General features: G+C 41.6%; 1 pseudogene; it reads right to left on the reverse strand.

Annotated features, from left to right (window-relative positions):
* Window positions 1–782: 782 nt before the first annotated feature.
* Window positions 783–23,061, reverse strand: part of LOC139419228 (dystrophin-related protein 2-like) — a 29,901-nt pseudogene continuing 7,622 nt past the window's right edge.

A 23,061-nucleotide genomic window follows, 5' to 3' on the forward strand; every position in this document is an offset into this window, starting at 1 on the left:
GGTACTTTGTGTTTTATGTCTACAACTGTGCTCTGATATGATGGCAGATCTAAGGTAAACACTGCCTGAAGAATACTCTTGTAGTACTCGAAACACGTTGTAGTTGTGCGTACTGATATAAACTATAGGCTGATTGGCTCCTAATTTATGTATATATTATCTGTAAATAGTTAACTGAAGTTTTCTGCATCGTACTGGCCACCTACTTGTTTTCTTTCTTAGATCTGAGGTAAACCCATTATGATTAGATACTCTGGGCCCGGTTTTTCAAAAGTTATCTGGATTTCGCCTATTGAATAGGATTAAATGCATAAAAATAGAATGATTAGAACGGGAGTTCCCATTAAAGTCAATGATTTGTCTGTTCTAATCATTCTGTTTCTATGCATTTAATCCTATCCGATAGGCAAAATCCAGAGAGATAACCATTGAAAAACTGGGCCCTGATGCCAGAAATATTTTTATTTGGGTGTGATTGGTACTGACTTTGGTACTCATAAAATGAAAAGGACATGAGGGTTTGTGACCTCTCACCTGTTCTCATTCTACAGCATGGCCAGTGTTTTCTGCAGCTCATCCTCGGTCACAGCCTGTATAACCCAGGTAATGGTCATAGGATGCCAGGGAGTCCTGCTCCAGGCGGTCAAGATACTGATCCTCAACCAGAACAGAGGGAAGGACAGAATGAACCATGCGGACGTGAGGAAACCTGAGTGAAGCTAATCTAATGATTTCTAACACAGTCTCATCTTGTTGTATCGTAAGAGCTTTATATGATAAACTCACAGGCTCTCAGTGAAGAAGGAGCAGTTCTCCATCTCAACGAGTCTTGAACAGAAGCAGAGAGTAAAAACAGTTCACTGTAAAATTAAATGTGTCACTGGGAGGGAATTCCAAGAAGTGCAAATCCAGCAGTCTTAACATTACAAAAGGGAAACCCTAGCTGTTGCTGCTAAGTCAGGTTTATGTGCTTTTCTTTGTCAGAATTACATTTCTGTGCCTTCTTCACTCATTGTTTACATTTTATAAACATGATGTGGCAGAGAACGAGGACACGCCAGACCAAATGTTTTATGATTAAACCCAAACAAAGGAGTCACGCCACTCCACCATACTCGTTAGTGGCATCATGTTCATCTGTGTGGAGAAGATTATTTCAGAGAAAAGGCACATTGTGAGCAGTGCTGCTGAGGGCAGAATATAATGACATATGAAGACTGCATGCATGTATAATGTACAAATTAAAATTAAGGAGTTAGCCTACTACAGATTACTTAAATGTCAGGGGGAAGAAACTGACAGGCTATCCTTTGCATGCAAGTAGTGTTCACTATGCACAGTCTGCTGATGTCAACCCAGCTGTTCAAAGTATAGTCTGCAGGAGTCATTGCCTGATAAAAACTGGGTTATGAAGTTCTGTGGACCCTGCTGACCTTCAGCGTGCTCTCCTGTGCTGTCTGGTAGGGCTGGCCCACTTCTCTGACTTCTCTGAGCCTTATTCACAGATGTGTTACAACTGATCAATACCCCTGGGGTGAAGCCTACTCAACTAGTGGGCATCAGCAGGCAGGTGATGCTATAAAATTATTTCTTGACTCATACCTACAGGTATAGTGCTCAATTCTGGAGTGTGTGTCAGAGGGGAAGCCTTGGGGACGAGCTGGACCTGACGGAAGCACAGAGATGTCTATCAAAATAAGGAGTGTCAATCTGTGCTGACAGTCTCTAGATGTTCCATCACATAAGACCTCCCAGGCTTTAGGACTAATAATCCTCACTCCCTGCCCCCAAGACAGGCTGTACATTTGAACTTGTTCTTCAGTGTTTTGGAAAAATCACATCCTCTCCCCTGAAGTGGTTTGTTCTGAAATCAGAAAATAACAGACATTTCAATTCCTTGGAAGTATTCTAGAATCCATGCTTGGGTGTAGTAAACATTGATGGCATAAAATTAACAAATTTACAGAAAGAGGAACTTTGAGGCAATTAAATATTTTCAGTCTGGAAAAACACCAGGGCTTGATGGTATACCAGATATATCAGACCTTTTTTGATGTACCTAAAGATCCATTATTAGCATGATTTAATTACTCCTATAAAAATTGTAGACTTTCAAGTACTCAACCAGGTCTGATTTCATTACTACTAAAACAGGACCCAGGTGGTAAGTATAAAAAGCCAGTCCATTTAAAAAACTGGATGCCTCTTACACTTCAATGTTGTGATGCAAACTTCCTGGCGAAATGCATAGCACATAGAATAAAAACGTTTTTTACCAGATATTGTTCATCTTGATCAGACAGTTTTTTTTTACATGGACAACATATTGGAGATAATATACAACAATTACTTGAAACAATTGAACATGATGAAACATCAAATATACCAGGCCTGGTCTTCAAAGCAGATTTTGAAAAGGTGTTTGATAAAGTACGACTATAATTTATTTATAAATGCCTAAATTACTTTAATTTAAGTGCATCTCAATTACAATGGGTTAAAGTTATGTACAGCAGCCCCAGATGTAAAATAGTAAATAAAGGTTACTTCTCAGAAAGTGTTGAGCTTTTAAGAGGAGTAAAACAAGGCTGTCCGTTGTCTCCAAATCTATTTATTATGACCATTTGAAATGCTAGCTATTAAAATTAGATCAAACAAAAACATCAAGGGGTTAGAAACCCAGGGAATAAAAACAAAAGTGTCAATGTATGCTGATGACTCTAGTTTTTTCTTAAGTCTGCAATCTGGATCCCTGCACAGTCTCATTGAAGATCTTGATCACTTTTCTAGCTTCTGGACTAAAACCTAATTATGACAAGTGTACCATATTACGTATTGGATCATTAAAAGACCTTGTAGTTTACCAATAAAATGGGCGGATGGTGCAGTAGACATACTTGGTATTCACATCTCAAAACATATAAATCAACTTATCACAATCAATTTCAATAGAAAGTTTGCAAAAATGGATAAGATTCTGCAACCATGGAGAGGTAAACACTTGTCTATTTATGGAAAAATCACAATTATTAACTCTTTGGTCCTATCACAGTTTACTTACTTACTAATGGCACTGCCTACTCCAGATGACTCATTTTTTAAATCATATGAGCAAAAAACATTTATTTTTATTTGGAATGCTAAGCCAGACAAATTAAATGTGCCTATTTATATAATGAATATGAGTTTGGGGATCTAAAATTATAAAATATTAAAGCTTTAAACCTCTCACTAAAAGCTTCACTCATACATAAATTATACTTAAACCTAAAATGGTTCTCCAGTAGATTTGTTCAAAAATTGCCTTTTTGTCTTTATACAGATTACAACTTCTAAGTTCCGACGAATTGAAAATAAAATTTTGTTTAAAGTATCGCTCTTTCTTAAACAAGCCATACAAAGCTGGTTACAATTTCTGTTTTATCCTCCAGAAAAGATAGAACAAATATTACAGTAAATGTTATGGTTAAACTCAAATATACTGCTTAATAAAACAACATTCTTTATGGATTTTTTATTTTAAAACTGCATTATATTTATTAATTATATTATGAATAGAAACGGTGGAGTTATGTCACATATGTAGCTATCGGAAATATATGGGAATGTCTGCTCAATCCAAATTTACAACCAACTGATTGCAGCATAACCCACAAAAATGGAGGAGACAAGTGGAAAAGGGAGAAGGTAGGGAACTTGTTTGCCTGCCATATATTAAAGATGCAAATTGGCTGTAAGGATTTGGCACAAATAGAAAAATATAAGAGTTTCGTTTGAGGACAAAAATTTTGACAGCAGCACCATTCAGGTTTCAAAATAAATGGGAAGAGATTTGACATACCGATTACATGGTTTATGAACTGGTACAAAAACAACACTTGATGTTTTTCAATTTAAATGATTATTTCCGCCGTACAACAATCTCAGCTCTGTAGATTTTGCTGTGAATAGACAGAATCCCTAGATTAATTTTACATTTAAATTTAACTAGGCAAGTCAATTAAGAACAAATTCTTATTTACAATGACGGCCTACACGGCCAAACCCGGACGACGCTGGGCCAATTGTGCGCTGCCCTATGGGACTCCCAATCATGACCTGTTGTGATAAAGCCTGGAATCAAACCAAGGAGTCTGTAGTGACGCCTCAAGCACTGAGATGCAGTGCCTTAGACCACTACGCCACCCGGGATCCCATTTATTCTGGTAAAAAAAACAAACACTTAAAATGAACCTTACAAATAGCAGTGTTGGGCGATTTACAAAGCCATAGTCAGTCAAATAATACTTGCAGAAAAGGTTTTCATCTTTAGCTCACAATCTGTGGATACTAAAGCACACACATCCCTGAGTCGCTCGTCTTTTCAGTTTGCTGCAGCTACCGACTGGAACGAGCTGCAACAAACACTCAAACTGGACAGTTTTATCTTAATCTCTTCATTCAAAGACTCAATCATGGACACTATTACTGACAGTTGTGGCTGCTTTGCGTGATGTATTGTTGTCTCTACCTTCTTGTCCTTTATGCTGTTGTCTGTGCCCAATAATGTTTATACCATGTTTTGTGCTGCTACCATGCTGTGTTGTCATGTGTTGCTGCCATGCTATGCTGTTGTCTTAGGTCTCTCTTTATGTAGTGTTGTGTTGTCTCTCTTGTCGTGATGTGTGTTTTGTCCTATATACATTTTATTTTTAATCCCAGCCCCCGTCCCCGCAGGAGGCCTTTTGCCTTTTGGTAGGCCGTCATTGTAAATAGAAATGCCTTCTTAACCGACTTGCCTAGTTAAATAAAAATAACAAATATACGATTAGAAAGGTTCAATGTATGTAAAACATCACAATTGAAAAATATATGACACATGGAAACCAAATGAGGGTGGTTTATGGTGATAGCTGGGATGGGCTGAGAGTGACATAAAAAATACTGATGGCATAATGAAATTAGTCTTATGGGTTTATCAGAGTCCAAAATGTGTATGCGTACGCAGGGCAGTGTTCTCCAACATTGGACCGTTGTCAAATTCTCAGCCCAGCTCAAGCAATTTCACCAACTGTCAACACATTCAAATGAATAGAGGACACGTACGTACCGGAGACGCGTTGGCTAGGAATTGTGTGGATGTACATCCCCCACTTTGGTGGTCTCAGATGGGACATGAGACAATCGTATCTCAGCATCTGTGGACTATGATTTATGCTTTTTACTGGGGTGTACTGTAGTACTCAATGATGGGGTAAATTAAAGCCTTGCCCTTGGTAGTATGCCAGGACAGGAAGCAGCTTTGACATTCCCTACATGGTTGAAATAGCATTCACCTGTTGAGGCCCTGTGGCTCACCTAAAGCTCTTGATATGAAACTGATTCCAGGTGGAGCACTTGGCCTGGTGTTAGGCGTTCTCTGCCTGGACCACTCGCTGCAGCACAGACAGCCACACAACGGACTGGAGCTCCAGGCTCATCCACTCCAGGAAGTGGGACAGCTGGATGGAGGTTTTCCCAGGAGCCTATAGCCACATGGTGGGGAAGAGAGGAGAGGAGGACCATGAGACCACCAGCGATCCAGAGGCAGGGCATATGCTCTCTGGCAGCCTGGGGACAGTAGTTCCCTTCAGAGACTGACTTAGTAGAGCTGTAGTAAATTACTCTAGTCTCAGTCCTTTATTTCCAGAAATAAGTCATGAAATTGATGATGAGAAATGTTAAAGAAAGTTCTCATGAGTCACTAATGTTCATTACTGGACACAATTCTCATTAAAAGGGTTTGAAAGTCACTCCATGTTTAATTTCTTAAGGGTCTACATGAGAGAAATGACATAATTAAGTTGCTATTCCCGTTTGGGTTCCAGTGGTGTGCTCTAATCCAGCTGTGGAGCCTGATAAAGCCTGTCTACTATAGTGGCATCCCAATTCTCCTGGAGTAAGAGACTGCTGGGTATCTTTCAGGGCTACATAACAGAGAATAAATCACATATTTACTACACAAAGACATGCAAAACATGTGTGCATGTACAAATACACAACGTACACATAAGTGCCAGACAGCACAAGGTCAGAGACAGGGCCTGTGGTGATTAGCCCTTTCGGATAACACAGCCCATTAAAATGCCATGACCCCATCAAACAATTTAGTGTACACTAATCTCAGACACGTCAAGATGAGACTGAGGCAGCAGACATATGACTGACTCATCTATAAGAGTCTATCAGAAACAAGGCATTGATGTCTCACCATATTCATCATGAATGTTTGACATAAGGTTTGAGTTAGCATAACTGTCATCATAAATTAGATGCTCAGTTTAATAGATCTCACAGTGTTTAGGCATCTGCATCTCTCCACCATGGTCTCAGAGCTACTCTCCGATGTATAAATAGCCTCAAATCCTCTTTTGACATTAGTCTGCTGCTCACATAATGGATAATGGTACACCTTACAAGTGCATAAAGAATGTTCAAAATCCATTTTGAAAATCAATAACATCACATATCAAGATTGGAGATAATCCAATGAGAGTTTTTAACACAGTTTGGATTTTATTTCTACCCTTCTTGTAATATTGTACTATAACAGCGACTAACATGGGGAAAACCTTGGGCTGTACTTAACAGTAATAGCTAAATGCTTATTTTGACCAACGTAAATCCTAGCTCACCATGCGAAAGCAGCTGGCCACGCTGGGCTCCACGTTGCTCCCTCCGAAGGCGGCCACCTCTCCTGGCTGCCGTGGGACCTGGATGAGCTCCTGGAGCAGGGCACTGAGGTGTTGCTGATCAGCACATCCACCAGGACCAGACACCTGCCAGAACATCCTCCCCTTAGACAGGAAATAGGACACAGACAAGGACGAGCATAAATGACAAAATACAACTACAAAATACCCTAAAGACCAAAGTATTGTATTTAATTCAAATACATGTATTTTAAAATACGAAAATACATTTGCAAGTAGCCGGACGAACATCAACAACATTCTCAAAAACTCTCTTACTTGCTTTGACTGTGATACGTTGTTGTTTATCTACATTAGTTGAATGCAAATCAAATCAAATTTTATTTGTCACATACACATGGTTAGCAGATGTTAATGCGAGTGTAGCAAAATGCTTGTGCTTCTAGTTCTGACAATGCAGAAATAACCAACGAGTAATCTAACCTAACAATTCCACAACTACTACCTTATACACAAAGGGATAAAGAATATGTACATAAAGATATATGAATGAGTGATGGTACAGAACGGCATAGGCAAGATGCAGTAGATGGTATAGAGTACAGTATATACATATGAGATGAGTAATGTAGGGTATATAAACATAAAGTGGCAAAGTTTAAAGTGGCTAGTGATACATGTATTACATAAAGATGGCAAGATGCAGCAAGATGCAGCAGTTTAAATGAGTACAGCATATACATATGAGATGAGTAATGTAGGGTATGTAAACATATTAAGTGGCATTGTTTAATGTGGCTAGTGATACATTTTTACATACATTTCCATAAATTCCCATTATTAAAGTGGCTGGAGTTGAGTCAGTATGCTGGCAGCAGCCACTCAATGTTAGTGGTGGCTGTTTAACAGTCTGATGGCCTTGAGATAGAAGCTGTTTTTCAGTCTCTCGGGGACCGCTTTGATGCACCTATACTGACCTCGTCTTCTGGATGATAGCGGGGTGAACAGGCAGTGGCTCGAGTGGTTGTTGTCCTTGATGATCTTTATGGCCTTCCTGTGACATCGGGTGGTGTAGGTGTCCTGGAGGGCAGGTTGTTTGCCCCCGGTGATACGTTGTGCAGACCTCACTACCCTCTGGAGAGCCTTACGGTTGTGGGTGGAGCAGTTGCCGTATACAGCCCGACAGGATGCTCTCGATTGTGCATCTGTAGAAGTTTGTGAGTGCTTTTGGTGACAAGCCGAATTTCTTCAGCCTCCTGAGGTTGAAGAGGCGCTACTGCACCTTCTTCACCACGCTGTCTGTGTGGGTGGACCAATTCAGTTTGTCCGTGATGTGTACGCCGAGGAACTTTAAACTTACTACTGTCCCGTCGATGTGGATAGGGGGGGTGCTCCCTCTGCTGTTTCCTGAAGTCCACAATCATCTCTTTGTTTTGTTGACATTGAGTGTGAGGTTATTTTCCTGACACCACACTCCGAGGGCCCTCACCTCCTCCCTGTAGGCCATCTCGTTGTTGGTAATCAAGCCTACCACTGTAGTGTCGTCCGCAAACTTGATGATTGAGTTGGAGGCGTGCATGGCCACGCAGTTGTGGGTGAACAGGGAGTACAGGAGAGGGCTCAGAACACACCCTTGTGGGGCCCCAGTGTTGAGGATCAGCGGGGTGGAGATGTTGTTTTCCTACCCTCATCACCAGGGGGCAGCCCGTCAGGAAGTTTTACTCACGTCGGCTGCAGTGAAGGAGAGCCTGCAGGTTTTGGCAGCGGGCCGTGTCAGTGGCACTGTATCGTCCTCAAAGCGAGCAAAAAAGTTATTGAGTCTGTCTGGGAGCAAGACATCTGAGAGCACTGTCACTCTGGAGAAGAGCATCTGCTAAATGACAAATGTAAATGTGTATGTGAAAATGAACAACTGCAAAGCACACTGGGTATTGTCATTGACCTTGTTTTGGGGCGGAGCTCATCAGAGCAATACTCTGCATGCTTTGCAATTGTTAATTTTTACATATCCATTTAGCAGATGCTCTTATCACACCATAGTGCCATCAGACTTTGCAGGGTGAAAGGAAGCCACTGTAAGGGGTGTGTGACTGGCTGCAGGGAAGTCAGGAGCAGGAGAGCAGAACTGGGTAATAACCGGAGCAGTTTAATATGCAAAACCAACGGCACCCAGAACAACAAAATATGGGTACAAAAATAACCCGTCGCGAACCAGTCAGAGTGCACAAGCACTTTACAACAAACAATTTTACACACAGACATGGGGGGTACAGAGGGTTAAATACACGACAAGTAATGAGGGAATGTACCAATGTACCAACCAGGTGTGTGGGAAAACAAGACAAAATAAATGGAAAATGAAAGGTGGATAGTTGATGGCTAGAAGACCGGTGACGTCGACCGCCGAACGCTGCCAGAATAAGGAGAGGAACCGACTTCGGCAAAAGTCGTGACAGCCACAAAATTGTGAACCGTTATAACGAAATGGTTTTGAAAATTATTTTGTATTTTGAAAATACTAAAGTACAGCTTTTGAAAGTATCTTGTTACAAAATACAATGGAGTGTAGTTCAAATCCAATTTTTTAGGCACATGCGCGGAATACAACCTTACAGTGAAATGCTTACTTACGAGCCCCTAACCGACAGTACAGTTTCAAAAAATACAGATAAGAATAAGAGATAAAAGAAACAAGTAATTAAAGAGGAGCAGTAAAAATAACAATATATACAGGGGGGTGCCGGTACAGAGTCAGCCCAGTGTAATGCAATAAACAAAATACTCAGACGTAGGGGAGGCAGATAGCCTAGCGGTTAAGAGCATTGGGACAGTAACTGAAAGGTTGCTGGTTTGAATCCCTGAGGAGACTAGGTGAAAAATCTGTTGATGTGTCCTTGAGCAAGGCACTTAACCCTAATTGCTACTAAGTCGCTCTGGATAAGAGTGTCTGCTAAATTACACATCTCAAGGCCTGTTGTACACGTCGCAGCTTCATGTATTGTTCAATAAGCAGAGAACCTGGTGTTGTTCAGATCAGCTAGGGAAAGGAGGGAAATATGGATATGTTTAGATCAACACCAAATAATGTCCTCGCTTCAGGTGCATCCAGATTATTTGCAGTGACAGAGCTAATTTCTGTCTCTTCATCTTAGACACTGTATATCACACATTCTTGTTATACTGTAATAATCCAATCATACCAAGTGCCTGAGGATGATCCCAATAAGTGGTCTGGGTTTGATGGCTTACTTAATGTACAGTCGTGGCCAAAGGTTTTGAGAATGACACAAATATGAATTTTCACAAAGTTTGCTGCTTCAGTGTCTTTAGATATTTGTGTCAGATGTTACTATGGAAAACTGAAGTATAATTACAAGCATTTCATAAATGTCAAAGGCTTTTATTGACAATTACATGAAGCTGATGCATAGAGTCAATATTTGCAGTGTTGACCCTTCTTTTTCAAGACCTCTGCAATCCGCCCTGGCATGCTGTCAATTAACTTCTGGGCCACATCCTGACTGATGGCAGCCCATTCTTGCATAATCAATGCTTGGAGTTTGTCAGAAATTGTGGGATTGTGTTGGTACAATTCTTTATTCATGGCTGTATTCTTAGACAAAATTGTGAGTGAGCCCACTCCCTTGGCTGAGAAGCAACCCCACACATGAATGGTCTCAGGATGCTTTACTGTTGTCATGATACAGGACTGATGGTAGCGCTCACCTTGTCTTCTCCGGACAAGCTTTTTTCTGGATGCCCCAAACAATCGGAAAGGGGATTCATCAGAGAAAATGACTTTACCCCAGTCCTCAGCAGTCCAATCCCTGTACCTTTTGCAGAATATCAGTCTGTCCCTGATGTTTTTCCTGGAGAGAAGTGGCTTCTATGCTGCCCTTCTTGACACCAGGCCATCCTCCAAAAGTCTTTGCCTCACTGTGCGTGCAGATGCACTCACACCTGCCTGCTTCCATTCCTGAGCATGCTCTGTACTGGTGGTGCCCCGATCCCGCAGCTGAATCAACTTTAGGAGACAATCCAGGTGCTTGCTGGACTTTCTTGGGTGCTCTGAAGCATTCATTACAACAATTGAACCGCTCTCCTTGAAGTTCTTGATGATCTGATAAATGGTTGATTTAGGTGCAATCTTACTGGCAGCAATATCCTTGCCTGTGAAGCCCTTTTTGTGCAAAGCAATGATGACGGCACGTGTTTCCTTGCAGTTAACCATGGTTGACAGAGGAAGAACAATGATTCCAAGTACCACCCTCCTTCTGAAGCTTCCAGTCTGTTATTCGAACTCAATCAGCATGACAGAGTGATCTCCAGCCTTGTCAACACTCACACCTGAATTAACAAGAGAAACACTGACATGATGTCAGCTGGTCCTTTTGTGGCAGGGCTGACATGCAGTAGAAATGTTTTTTGGGGGATTCAGTTCATTTGCATGGCAAAGAGAGACTTTGCAATTAATTGCAATTCATCTGATCACTCTTTATAACATTCTGGAGTATATGCAAATTGCCATCATACAAACTGAGGCAGCAGATTTTGAAAATTTATATTTGTGTAATTCTCAAATTGGCCACGACTGTAGTATGGCACTTTGTTGGGCAATATGGCACATTCCCATAGAAATAAAACAAACAGCATTGTAAATCAAGCAAGCACAGCTATGTAGCATGGTAGATTTAACCAGGAGATCAATGCTTTGCACAAAGCATGGCAAATCAATGCTGGGACCTGGGCCCAAGGTGCCTGTGGACCTCCAGTAACTGCCTCAGCCTCTCCTCAGTGGACTCCTGCAACGGGGAAACACAAAACACTGCAGCACACACATCTCTAAGATTGCAGCTTTAAAGCTAATATCCTGCCAACAACAAAACATCTCTCTGCTACATGACAAACTCTGTAGAATTGCAGAGGCAATGTTCTTTCCTGGGGCCCGAGACTTGGTTCGTCCGGCCATGCACTGCCGAAGTCATAGTAAAACTCCTTGTATGCTATTTTTAATCTCACCTGTTGTGTTCTGATTATGAGGGGGTCCCTGAGGAATTTGCTATCACAAAACAGGTCCCCGGCCCCAAAAGGTTTGAGAACCCCTGCATTAAAGGAACTATTTCTAAGATGCTTCCCCCTTGTTTACTTGCCTAGTTAATAAATAAAGGTTATATAAAAAATAAAACATTGTTGAAGCTGAACGAATTGCAACAACACTTATGCTGAATCTAAACAACTCTTCCCCCTCCTGGATTTACTCCCCATCCCCTCCCCACTTTTGAGCCTCTTAGTTTCGGTTTTGTCCACCAGCTTCAAACAATATTTAGATTTAGATGGTACAATGATTCTCTACACAGCATTTCTCTCAGACATTTTTTGCTTGTTTTGTCAAACTGAAATTAGGCGAACATGATAGAATTTTAGCAACCATGTAATGGCAGTGTAATTTCTACCATTGATGATTGTGCTTAACCACACCTCTGATTGACGCTGATGGAAGAGAGGAAGGGTGCAGCCTTCCAATTTGACAACCAGAGACAGACCATCTTTTGTTGACCAATAGGAAGGCTGAACAATCTTAATGCAATTTTGTGTGGGCCAACCTGGACCAATATTGTGAATGTAAATCTGTGACACTTAAATTAGTATGATATGTTACGAATTCCAATTTGTTGTGGCTAACGTTAGCTAGTTGGCTAGGGGTTATGGGTTAAAGTTAAGGTTTGGGATTAAGGTTAGGGGAAGGGTTAGTTAACATGCTAAGTAGTTATTAAAAAGTAGTAAATTGTTGCAAAGTTGCTAATAAGATAAATTGCTGAAGTTTTCCGTGATGAGATTCGAACACGCAACCTTTGGGTTGCTAGACGTTCGCGTTGTATGCCCACCCATCCGTGTACACTGCATGTGTTTGTGGCGCTGGACACTGCGTGACATCACTCTCTCCCACATGTCTGCAGCCACTGCAGCCTGCCTCGACACCCAGCGACCGGTACTCTGCTGCTGAGGACTCATATCTACAGAGAGGAAAGGCAGAGGAACAGGAGGGGCAGATCTCACTGCAGAGTCAATGACAATGGATCTAGCTAATTATGTGATTAGCATTTTCTTCCCAACCAGGAACACAACTCATTCCCAGTGGTGTGTATTCATGGATGCCAAGGGAAGCCAAGCTTCTCCAAAAAACTGACCAAGAAAAATAAAATGAAACATATAACATAATTAATCCTTTGTCTCTCTGTGTTTCATAATTTTCCTTAAATTCGCAAGAGGCTGAATGTATCTCACTAGAGAAAGCATTCAAGTGAGCAAAACAGCACCCCTCTGTCTCTGCATGTGTAGGCCATCTGATGCGGTCTGGTCAAAAAGAATATGACTTTGTTGCCACCCGTAGCATTAAACGTAAGGGAAGCCAGCGAGCATTTGGCCTCCCTTGATAAACAAAGTATAAAATAATAACCAATCAGTGTTGAGCTAAACTGAGTGAGTTCAGCTGTGAATGGTTCTGGTGCACCAAAAATAAAAATAAAGTGCCAAGGGAAGCCAGTTTGGATTTGGCTTCACTCCAATCACATCCCTTCGAGAGCAATACGTAATTGACAGGAACAACTTGAATTGTTCCATCTCGTTGTTTTGTTGTTCTCTGGTGGCTAGCTAGCTAGCTACAATTAGCCCTTTCCTAAATTAGCCATTGATGGAGTTAGGGATTTGGACTTGTGGTTTTACTTAATTCTCTGTACTGGCCAATAAATATAATGGTGATTCTGATCCAACCATGAATTCATACATTGTGACCCTTGCCTGAGAGGAAGGAAGTTCAATATGTAGCTAGTTAGAAGGCTAATGTTAACTGGCTAACGTTCCCATGAAAGGAAGTTAGGCTAGCAAGCTAACATTTTAGTCTTGGACAATAAAAAATAAGAGTCATAGACCGTTTACTGTATGACAGAGTCATAGACCGTTACTGCAACATGAAAGAGAAGAGGATTAGCTTTTCTCTACAAGTAAATGTTTTTTCTGCTTGCGCACACACACACACACACACAGAAATCAGAACCATGGACAGCCACATCATATTTAGCTTAAGTTGATTGGACTAAATATTTTTTTTGTATCTTTTAGTTATCACTGTATTAGACTAAGCATGGGTGAATTGATTATGTAAAATGTTGATTTTGAAATGTTGCTGGAATAGTGAAGGCAGCTCCTGTTTTCTTTGCAACTTGAGGTAACTCTCCATGGTTCTAAATCAACAGTTGTTTAGCAGTCCGAAAATGTCAGAAACATTAACTGGCTTGACCATGCTGTAGGTCATGTAACTGTTTGTTACATGCAATATGCTTTGTGGACTTCACTGGACAGAGGTTGCTCTCCGGTTTTCTGATGAAGCAAAGATGTGGTTGATTTTTTTTCTGCCAGTGTCTTCTTATTGTCTCGGCCTTGGGCCGACACAGTATATCACAGTCACAAGGCATATGACTTAACGGGCTATAGAGCAAACAATACAATTATCACAACATGTAATATGGCTTTTTTTACCGACTTGGCTTCACTAGTGATTTTACCCAAGCACCAGTACTGCTAATTTATTGACTTAACGATCTGATAATTGGTTTTGCTATATCCTGCCGACTTCCTTTGCCGTCTTTGCCGTCTGATCCATAGTGGCACATTGTGAGAGGAAGGCCTGAGCAGACTCCAACAATGAGTAAATAAAAAGTGACTTCTCAACAAAAACCTATGGATGAGATCAACAGAACAGACCATGATCTTTGTATTGCTCTGGTTGAAGTGCTGCACATAACAGCATAACAAGACTTGATGTTAATAAAAACAGAAAACTGAAGTATACATAATATATCTTGTTTGGTTCTACCTTGTAACTGAATTAGATAAGACCTTTGTGGACTGGCAAATAAAGTCGGGAGCAAACAAGAGAAGAAATAGTCACAAACTCAGGCTCCAGACTGAAGCTGTGTTGCTTTCCAATGCTGGGCCAATTGTGTGCCGCCCTATGGTACTCCCAATCATGGCCGGTTGTGATACAGCCTGGAATCGAACCAGGGTCTGTAGTGACGCCTCTAGCACTAAAATGCAGTGCCTTAGACGACTGCACCACTCGGGAGACAATAATGTGGATTAAAGTACTCTCTCTCTCTATTTATAATTTCATTTGGATTACATTTTATATATTGCATGCGTTGGGAGTTTGTGATTCTGTACAACCAGCAGACTGTAGAGATGATTTGGGCATATAAAGATCATCTATAGAAAACGTTCTTGCCAACCACCTCATAAACAATGGATCAATGTATAAGAGCTTTACAAGGCAATTTTAATGTTTGATTTATATACAGCACTGAGTGTACAAACATTAGGAACACCTGCTCTTTCCATGCGATGGACTGACCAGGTGAAAGCTATGATCCCTTACTGATATCACCTGTTAAATCCACTTCAATCAGTGTGGATGAAGTGGAGGAGACAGGTTAAAGAAGGATCTCTAAGCCTTGAGAAACTTGAGACATGGATTGTGTGTGTGCCATTCAGTGGGTGATTGGGCAGACAAAATATTTAAGTGCCTTTAAACGGGATATGGTTGTACTTTCGGAACACTTTCGACACCTTATGTTCCTAATGTTTTTTACTCTCAGTGAATATTATGTACATATACTGCAATAAATACACGATAAAAGTCAAACAAATAAAAAGTTCTCTCTCAGATTGTTTTGGCCTACCTGACGTACCTCAGTCTGATGCTGGTAGGTTGTTATATCGTCATGTGAAGGCAAACTGTCAGAGATAGCTCCTCATCCTTCACAGATAACAAATGTATTTATTTAACCTTTTTAACTAGGCAAGTCAGTTATGAACAAATTCTTATTTACAATGACGGCCTACCAAAAGACAAAGGCCTCCTGCGGGGGCTGGGATTAAAAATAAAATATAAATATAGGACAACACACACACACATCACGACAAGAGAGTGTCATGACGTGCCCTGGGGGAAGATCATAGCTCTCTCTCTAGTTTTATGAATTTACGACAGGTCATAAATACCTGGTAGAAACTGCCATGCAGTACTGAGAGAGTCTACCAGAACAAAGACCTTATTTTATTCAAAACTCCTAATACCCAAAATGGGGAAAACTAAACAATATTTCTACTTTTGAGAATGTGGGAATGGTCCGTGGACACTTAAAGGGACAGTTATGACGAGTGTGTTTCATTTGGTGATCTCATGAAGGACAGGAAACACATAACTGTATCTCTTAAAGTGTACATTTCCAAGCTGTCAGGTTTACATCTAACTACTGTTAAATGTAATGTGATGTTAACCTTCTAAATTAGAGAATGGGTTTTCATATAAAGTTAACCAAATCGATGGCATAGACATTACGTTGGGCGTCACCACCTGTGACGAAATGTACATTTCATGCCAAAGAGACCCACGGTAAGCCAGACGTCTCGAATGGTTAACAAGTCAGAGAATGCCGGCACAGGAGTCTCCACATTGGAATGGCTACAATTCCATGGGCCATCGGAGACCATACAGCTGTAGTTTGGATACACGGCTGGAAATGGTTAAACTCTGAGACTATCGATCACTACAGAATAAGAGCAAATCATAGACGTATAATTACTAGTCTGCAGCTAGAAATGACATAAAAGTCTAGAACGAGAATACCAACGACCGCCGAAACATCTATCCTATGAGAACATTTCCAAATGGTACTCTGAAGTATCCATACTAACCCCCTACAACCACGAAATACATTGTGACTCCTCGGAAAGTTAACCAGAGACTGATGATCTCTACCGGACGATCGAGTGTTTAACGGAGAGACAACAACGACATCCAGGTGTAAATATATACATAGCAATTTCTTTCAGAATGAGCGGCCGTTCATGTGCAAAGGATTAGCATTTTAATGAATATAATTATAGACTGTGTGCAGTGAATCCATTTTGTCTTTCCCGTTCTCTCAGTCCCCACCCCTTTCCTTTGTCTACCAAGCCGTCATATCGGCTTAGCCCACTAGGGACTTTTCTATCATTGTTAGTAACCAATATCTAATGTTTGTTTTATGTATTTCAGTGATTATTTAGTTAGTTAGTAAATAAATAATTAAACCAATTTGTATATTGCTGATTCATTATGGAAACTAGGGTTCCTGCAGATAACCAATAATTTTACCTTGTTTGGAATGAGATTGAGGTAACAATTAATAATTCATTAATAGAATACTAATTGATCAGATATTAAAATATCTGAAAAATTATATTTGGAAAATTATAACTTTAATCTCAACTTTTTCCATGGTGCCCCGACTTCCTAGTTAATTAATGTTTACATTATTAGTTTCATCACTTAATAATTAAACCTAGAGAACTGATTTGATATAAATAAGTCTTCACATTTAATGAGTCAAAGACACGACAAGAGACAACACAACATTGTTGTGCTTTCTCCTATAGAGCTCCATTTTTATGGAATGGTCTGCCTACCCATGTGAGAGACACAAACTCGGTCTCAACCTTTAAGTCTTTACTGAAGACTCATCTCTTCAGTGGGTCATATGATTGAGTGTAGTCTGGTCCAGGAGTGTGAAGGTGAACGGAAAGGCTCTGGAGCAACGAACCGCCCTTACTGTCTCTGCCTGGCTGGTTCCCCTCTTTCCACTGGGATTATCTGCCTCTAACCCTATTACAGGGGCTGAGTCACTGGCTTACTAGGGCTCTTTCATACCGTCCCTAGGAGGGGTGCGTCACTTGAGTGGGTTGAGTCACTGATGTGATCTTCCTGTCTGGGTTGGCGCCCCCCCTTGGGTTGTGCCGTGGCGCAGATCTTTGTGGGCTATACTCGGCCTTGTCTCAGGATGGTAAGTTGGTGGTTGAAGATATCCCTCTAGTGCAGGGGTGTCAAAGTCAAATGGACGGAGGGCCAAATAAAAAAATCAGCTACAAGACGAGGGCCGGACTGTTCGAATGTTCATTGAAAAAATTTTAAATGACGCATATAGTCTAGTGAACCTAATTGAACCTACTGAAAACCTAACAAATATATTACAATATGATCAGATAAATAAAGCAATATTTTCTTATGGCTCTGTCAGTAATCTTTAATTTTCAACAGACACAAAAGACAAATTTCCTTTATATAAATATCCCCATAACATGAACATTAAATGAAAGAAACCGGTATTCAAGGCACCATCAGTAGACTATATTTTCTATTTTAGCAAAAGTGGGCTAAATTTACTTCAAAGAAAAAACAATAATAGCAATTTTCTATCATCCACTCAACTGAAATATTTTTAAAATATAATTGGATTGAAATACAAAAAAATAAAGTGCAAAAATCTATTAATCAAAAACAACACTTTGTTTAAGGAGAAGTAACATGCAGTGAAAACAAATATTAAATTTTAACTTTTAAACTTGAACTGAGTAAAAACTCTAAATATGTGATTGCACAGTAATGTTCACTTGTTTGAGGTTGAGGGTGATACTTGGTGGTGTCCCATCTTTTCCACAAGTTCATCAATGTTCGGGGTAAGGCTCTGAGCTGAAGAAATCCTCAGAATTGAGTGGAGGTGTTCAGCAGTAAGTCGACTTCTGTGTGATGTTTTGTTCAGGTTCATCAAAGAAAACAGTTGTTCACACAGGTATGTGCTGCCAAACATAGACAACGTTTGAGCAGCCTGGATGCGCAGCTGGGGCATTGTGCCGGGGAGGAAACGGGCGAACTCCGCAGCACCCACTGCCGCATATTTTGCCCTCAGTGCATCATTGCATTGGAGGTCAATCAACTCCATTTGGAGGTTTGGTGGTGAGCTTTCCACGTCAACAGCAAATGGGTTACCGAGCAGTTCCAACCTGCTTTTTTGTGCTTCAAAGTCAGCAAATCGGCGTCGAAAGTCAGCGGCAAGCATACCTATTTTATCAGCCAACTGTGTGCTCGGGAACGCACTGGTAGAGAGCTTCTCTTTCATGGTCTGGCAGCTGGGAAAGTGGCTCAAATTTTCTTTCCGCATCTGCGTCTCCCACAGAGTCAGTTTGGTTTTAAATGCCTTCACTGTACTGTACATATCAGAGATGACACGATCCCGACCCTGCAGCTGCAAGTTTATTGCATTCAGATGACTCGTAATGTCACACAGAAAAGCCATTTCACACAGAAACATTTCGTCTCGGAGTTGTGTTGTGTCTTTCCCTTTGCTGTCCAAGAACAGACAAATCTCCTCACGAAGCTCGAAACATCTTTGAAGCACCTTTCCCTGGCTTAGCCATCGCACCTCTGTGTGATAAGGCAAATCACCATGCTCCGTTTCTAACTCCGTCAGAAATGCCTTGAACTGGCGGTGATTCAAACCTTTGGCTCTGATAAAGTTAACTGTGCGCGTGATGATGCTCATTACATGCTCCATTTTCAAGGCTTTACCGCACAACGCTTCCTGGTGTATGATACAATGATAAGCTGTCAGCTCACCTGTCGCGTTTTCCTCTTGCATCTTTTCCCGTATCTTCGCCACCAGTCCGCTCCTGTGTCCACACATCGCAGGTGCTCCGTCGGTTGTCAAACCCACGAGTTTTTCCCAAGGCAGCTCCATCTCATTTACACATCTTGACACCTCTTCATACAAATCATGCCCCGTAGTTGTGCCATGCATAGGACGTAAAGCCAAAAACTCCTCTGTCACGCTTAGGTTGGAGTCCACTCCGCGGATGAAAATTGACAACTGGGCAATGTCAGAAATGTCGGTGCTCTCATCCACAGCCAAGGAATATGCAATAAAATCTTTTCCCTTTTTCACAAGCTGCTCTTTTAGATTGATGGACAACTGGTCTACTCTCTCGGCAATGGTGTTTCTGCTCAGACTCACATTTAAAAAGAGTTGCCTTTTTTCTGGGCAAACTTCGTCACAAACTTTAATCATGCAGTTTTTGATGAAATCCCCCTCCGTAAATGGCCGGGCTGATTTAGCGATCTCTTCTGCCAAAATAAAACTGGCCTTGACAGCAGCCTGGCCTTGTGATTTGGCTTTTTTGAACAGAGCCTGTCGAGATTTGAGGCCTCGTTTTAATTCCTCTGCCTTTTGTAGCCTTTGTTCCATGTCCATATTCTTGTTTTTGTCCGCGTGTTTCGTTTCATAATGTCGTCTCAGATTATACTCTTTCAGTACCGCCACACTTTCTCCACACAGAAGACACACAGGTTTTCCAGCTACCTTCGTGAACATATACTCCGACTCCCACCTTGTTTGAAACCCCCGGTTCTCAGTATCCACCTTCCGTTTTGCCATTTTTGATGGGTATCTGAAAGTTAATTTTACTGTGATGCTGACGACTGCTGTGCCAATAAATATTGAAATGAAGCAGCCTACTGCTCGGTGCGTCACCTTTGCATTGTGGGAAATGTAGTATTGGTGCGTGTAAAAGATCTGCGGGCTGCCGGCTTGCTGCGGGCCGGTTCTAATAATAAATCAAGATCATCCCAGGGGCCGTAAAAAACCTTCTTGCGGGCCGGATGTGGCCCGCGGGCCTTGACTCTGACATATGTGCTCTAGTGGTGTGGGGGCTGTGCTTTGGCAAAGTGGGTGGGGTTATATCCTTCCTGTTTGGCCCTGTCCGGGGGTGTCATCGGATGGGGCCACAGTGTCTCCTGACCCCTCCTGTCTCAGCCTCCAGTATTTATGCTGCAGTAGTTTGTGTCGGGGGGCTAGGGTCAGTTTGGCATATCTGGAATACTTCTCCTGTCCTATCCGGTGTCCTGTGTGAATTTAAGTATGCTCTCTCTAATTCTCTTTCTTTCGCTCTCTCTCGGAGGACCTGAGCCCTAGGACCTTGCCTCAGGACTACCTGACATGATGACTCCTTGCTGTCCGCAGTCCACCTGGCCGTGCTGCTGCTCCAGTTTCAACTGTTCTGCCTGTGATTATTATTATTTGACCATGCTGGTCATTTATGAACATTTGAACATCTTGGCCATGTTCTGTTATAATCTCTACCCGGCCCAGCCAGAAGAGGACTGGCCACCCCACATAGCCTGGTTCCTCTCTAGGTTTCTTCCTAGGTTTGGGCCTTTCTAGGGAGTTTTTCCTAGCCACCGTGCTTCTACACCTGCATTGCTTGCTGTTTGCGGTTTTAGGCTGGGTTTCTGTACAGCACTTTGAGATATCAGCTGATGTACGAAGGGCTATACAAATACATTTGATTTGATCATTACATGAAGAGAGACCTAAGACAACAACATAGCAAGGCAGCAACACATAACACAGCATGGTAACAGCACAAAACATGGTACAAACATTATTGGGCACAGACAACAGCACAAAGGGCAAGCAGATAGTGACAACAAAACATCACACAAAGCAGCCACAATGGTCAGTAATAGTGTCCATGATTGAGTCTTTGAATGAAGCGATTGAGATAAAACTGTCCAGTTTGAGTGTTTGTTGCAGCTTGTTCCAGTTGTTAGCTGCAGCAAACTGAAAAGAGGAGAGACCCAGGGATGTGTGTGCTTTGGGGACCTTTAACAGATTGTGACTGGCAGAATGGGTGTTGTATGTGGAGGATGAGGGATGCAGTAGATATCTCAGGTTGGGGGGGCTGGGGGGGGGTGAGGCCTAAGAGGGTTTTATAAATAAGCATCAACCAGTGGGTCTTGCGAGAGGTATACAGAGATTACCCGTTTATAGAGGACTATAGAGTGCAGTGATGTGTCCTATAAGGACCACTGGTAGAAATTCTGATGGCCGAATGTTTTTTTTTTCATTTTTGATTTCCCCTTTATTTAAACAGGTAGGCCAGTTGAGAACAAGTTCTCATTTACAACTGTGACCTGGCCAAGGTCAAGCAAAGCGACAAACAACACAGAGTTACACATGGAATAAACAAACGTACAGTCAATAACACAATAGAAAATAATATATACAGTGTGTGCAAATGAAGTAAGATTAGAGAGGTAAGGCAATAAATAGGCCATAGTTGCAAAATAATTACAATATAGAAATTAAACACTGGAGTGATAGATGTGCAGAAGATGAATGTGCAAGTAGAGATATTGGGGTGCAAAGGAGCAGAAAAAAATAATAACAATATGGGGATGAGGTAGTTGGGTGGGCTATTTACAGATGGGCTATGTACAGGTGCAATGACCTGTAAGCTGCTCTGACAGATGATGCTTAAAGTTAGTGAGGGAGATATGAGTCTCCAACTTTAGTGATTTTTGCAATTCGTTCCAGTCATTGGCAGCAGAGAACTGGAGGAAATGCAGCCAAAGGAGAAGTTGGTTTTGAGGGTGACCAGTGAAATATACCTGCGTGCTGCTATGGAGACCAGTGAGCTGAGATAGGGTGGGGCTTTACCTATCAAAGGCTTATAGATGACCTGGAGCCAGTGGGTTTGGCGAAGAATATGAAGCGAGGGCCAGCCAACGAGAGCATACAGGTCGCAGTGGTGGGTAGTATATGGGGCTTTGGTGACAAAACAGATGGCACTGTGATAGACTGCATCCAATTTGTTGAGTAGAGTGTTGGAGGCTATTTTGTAAATGACATCACCGAAGTCAAGGATCGGTAGGATAGTCAATTTTACGAGGGCATGTTTGGCAGCAATAGTGAAAGATGCTTTGTTGCGAAATAGGAAGCCGATTCTAGATTTAATTTTGGATTGGAGATGCTTAATGTGAGTCTGGAAGGAGAGTTTACAGTCTAGCCAGAGACCTAGGTATTTGTAGTTGTCTACATATTCTAAGTCAGAACCGTCCAGAGTAGTGATGCTAGTCGGGCGGGAGGGTATGGGCAGCAATCGGTTGAAGAGCATGCATTCAGTTTTACTTGCATTTAAGAGCAGTTGGAGGGCACGGAAGGGGAGTTGTATGGCATTAAAGCTCGTCTGGAGGTTTGTTCACACAGTGTCCAAAGAAGGGCCAGAAGTATACAGAATGGTATCGTCTGCGTAGAAGTGGATCAGATAATCACCAGCAGCAAGAGCGACATCATTGATGTACAGTGCCTTGCGAAAGTATTCGGCCCCCTTGAACTTCGCGACCTTTTGCCACATTTCAGGCTTCAAACATAAAGATATAAAACTGTATTTTTTTGTGAAGAATCAACAACAAGTGGGACACAATCATGAAGTGGAACGACATTTATTGGATATTTCAGACTTTTTTAACAAATCAAAAACTGAAAAATTGGGCGTGCAAAATTATTCAGCCCCTTTACTTTCAGTGCAGCAAACTCTCTCCAGAAGTTCAGTGAGGATCTCTGAATGATCCAATGTTGACCTAAATGACTAATGATGATAAATACAATCCACCTGTGTGTAATCAAGTCTCCGTATAAATGCACCTGCACTGTGATAGTCTCAGAGGTCCGTTAAAAGC

The sequence above is a fragment of the Oncorhynchus clarkii genome, chromosome 10 (assembly GCF_045791955.1).
Source record: "Oncorhynchus clarkii lewisi isolate Uvic-CL-2024 chromosome 10, UVic_Ocla_1.0, whole genome shotgun sequence".
NCBI lineage: Eukaryota > Metazoa > Chordata > Actinopteri > Salmoniformes > Salmonidae > Oncorhynchus > Oncorhynchus clarkii.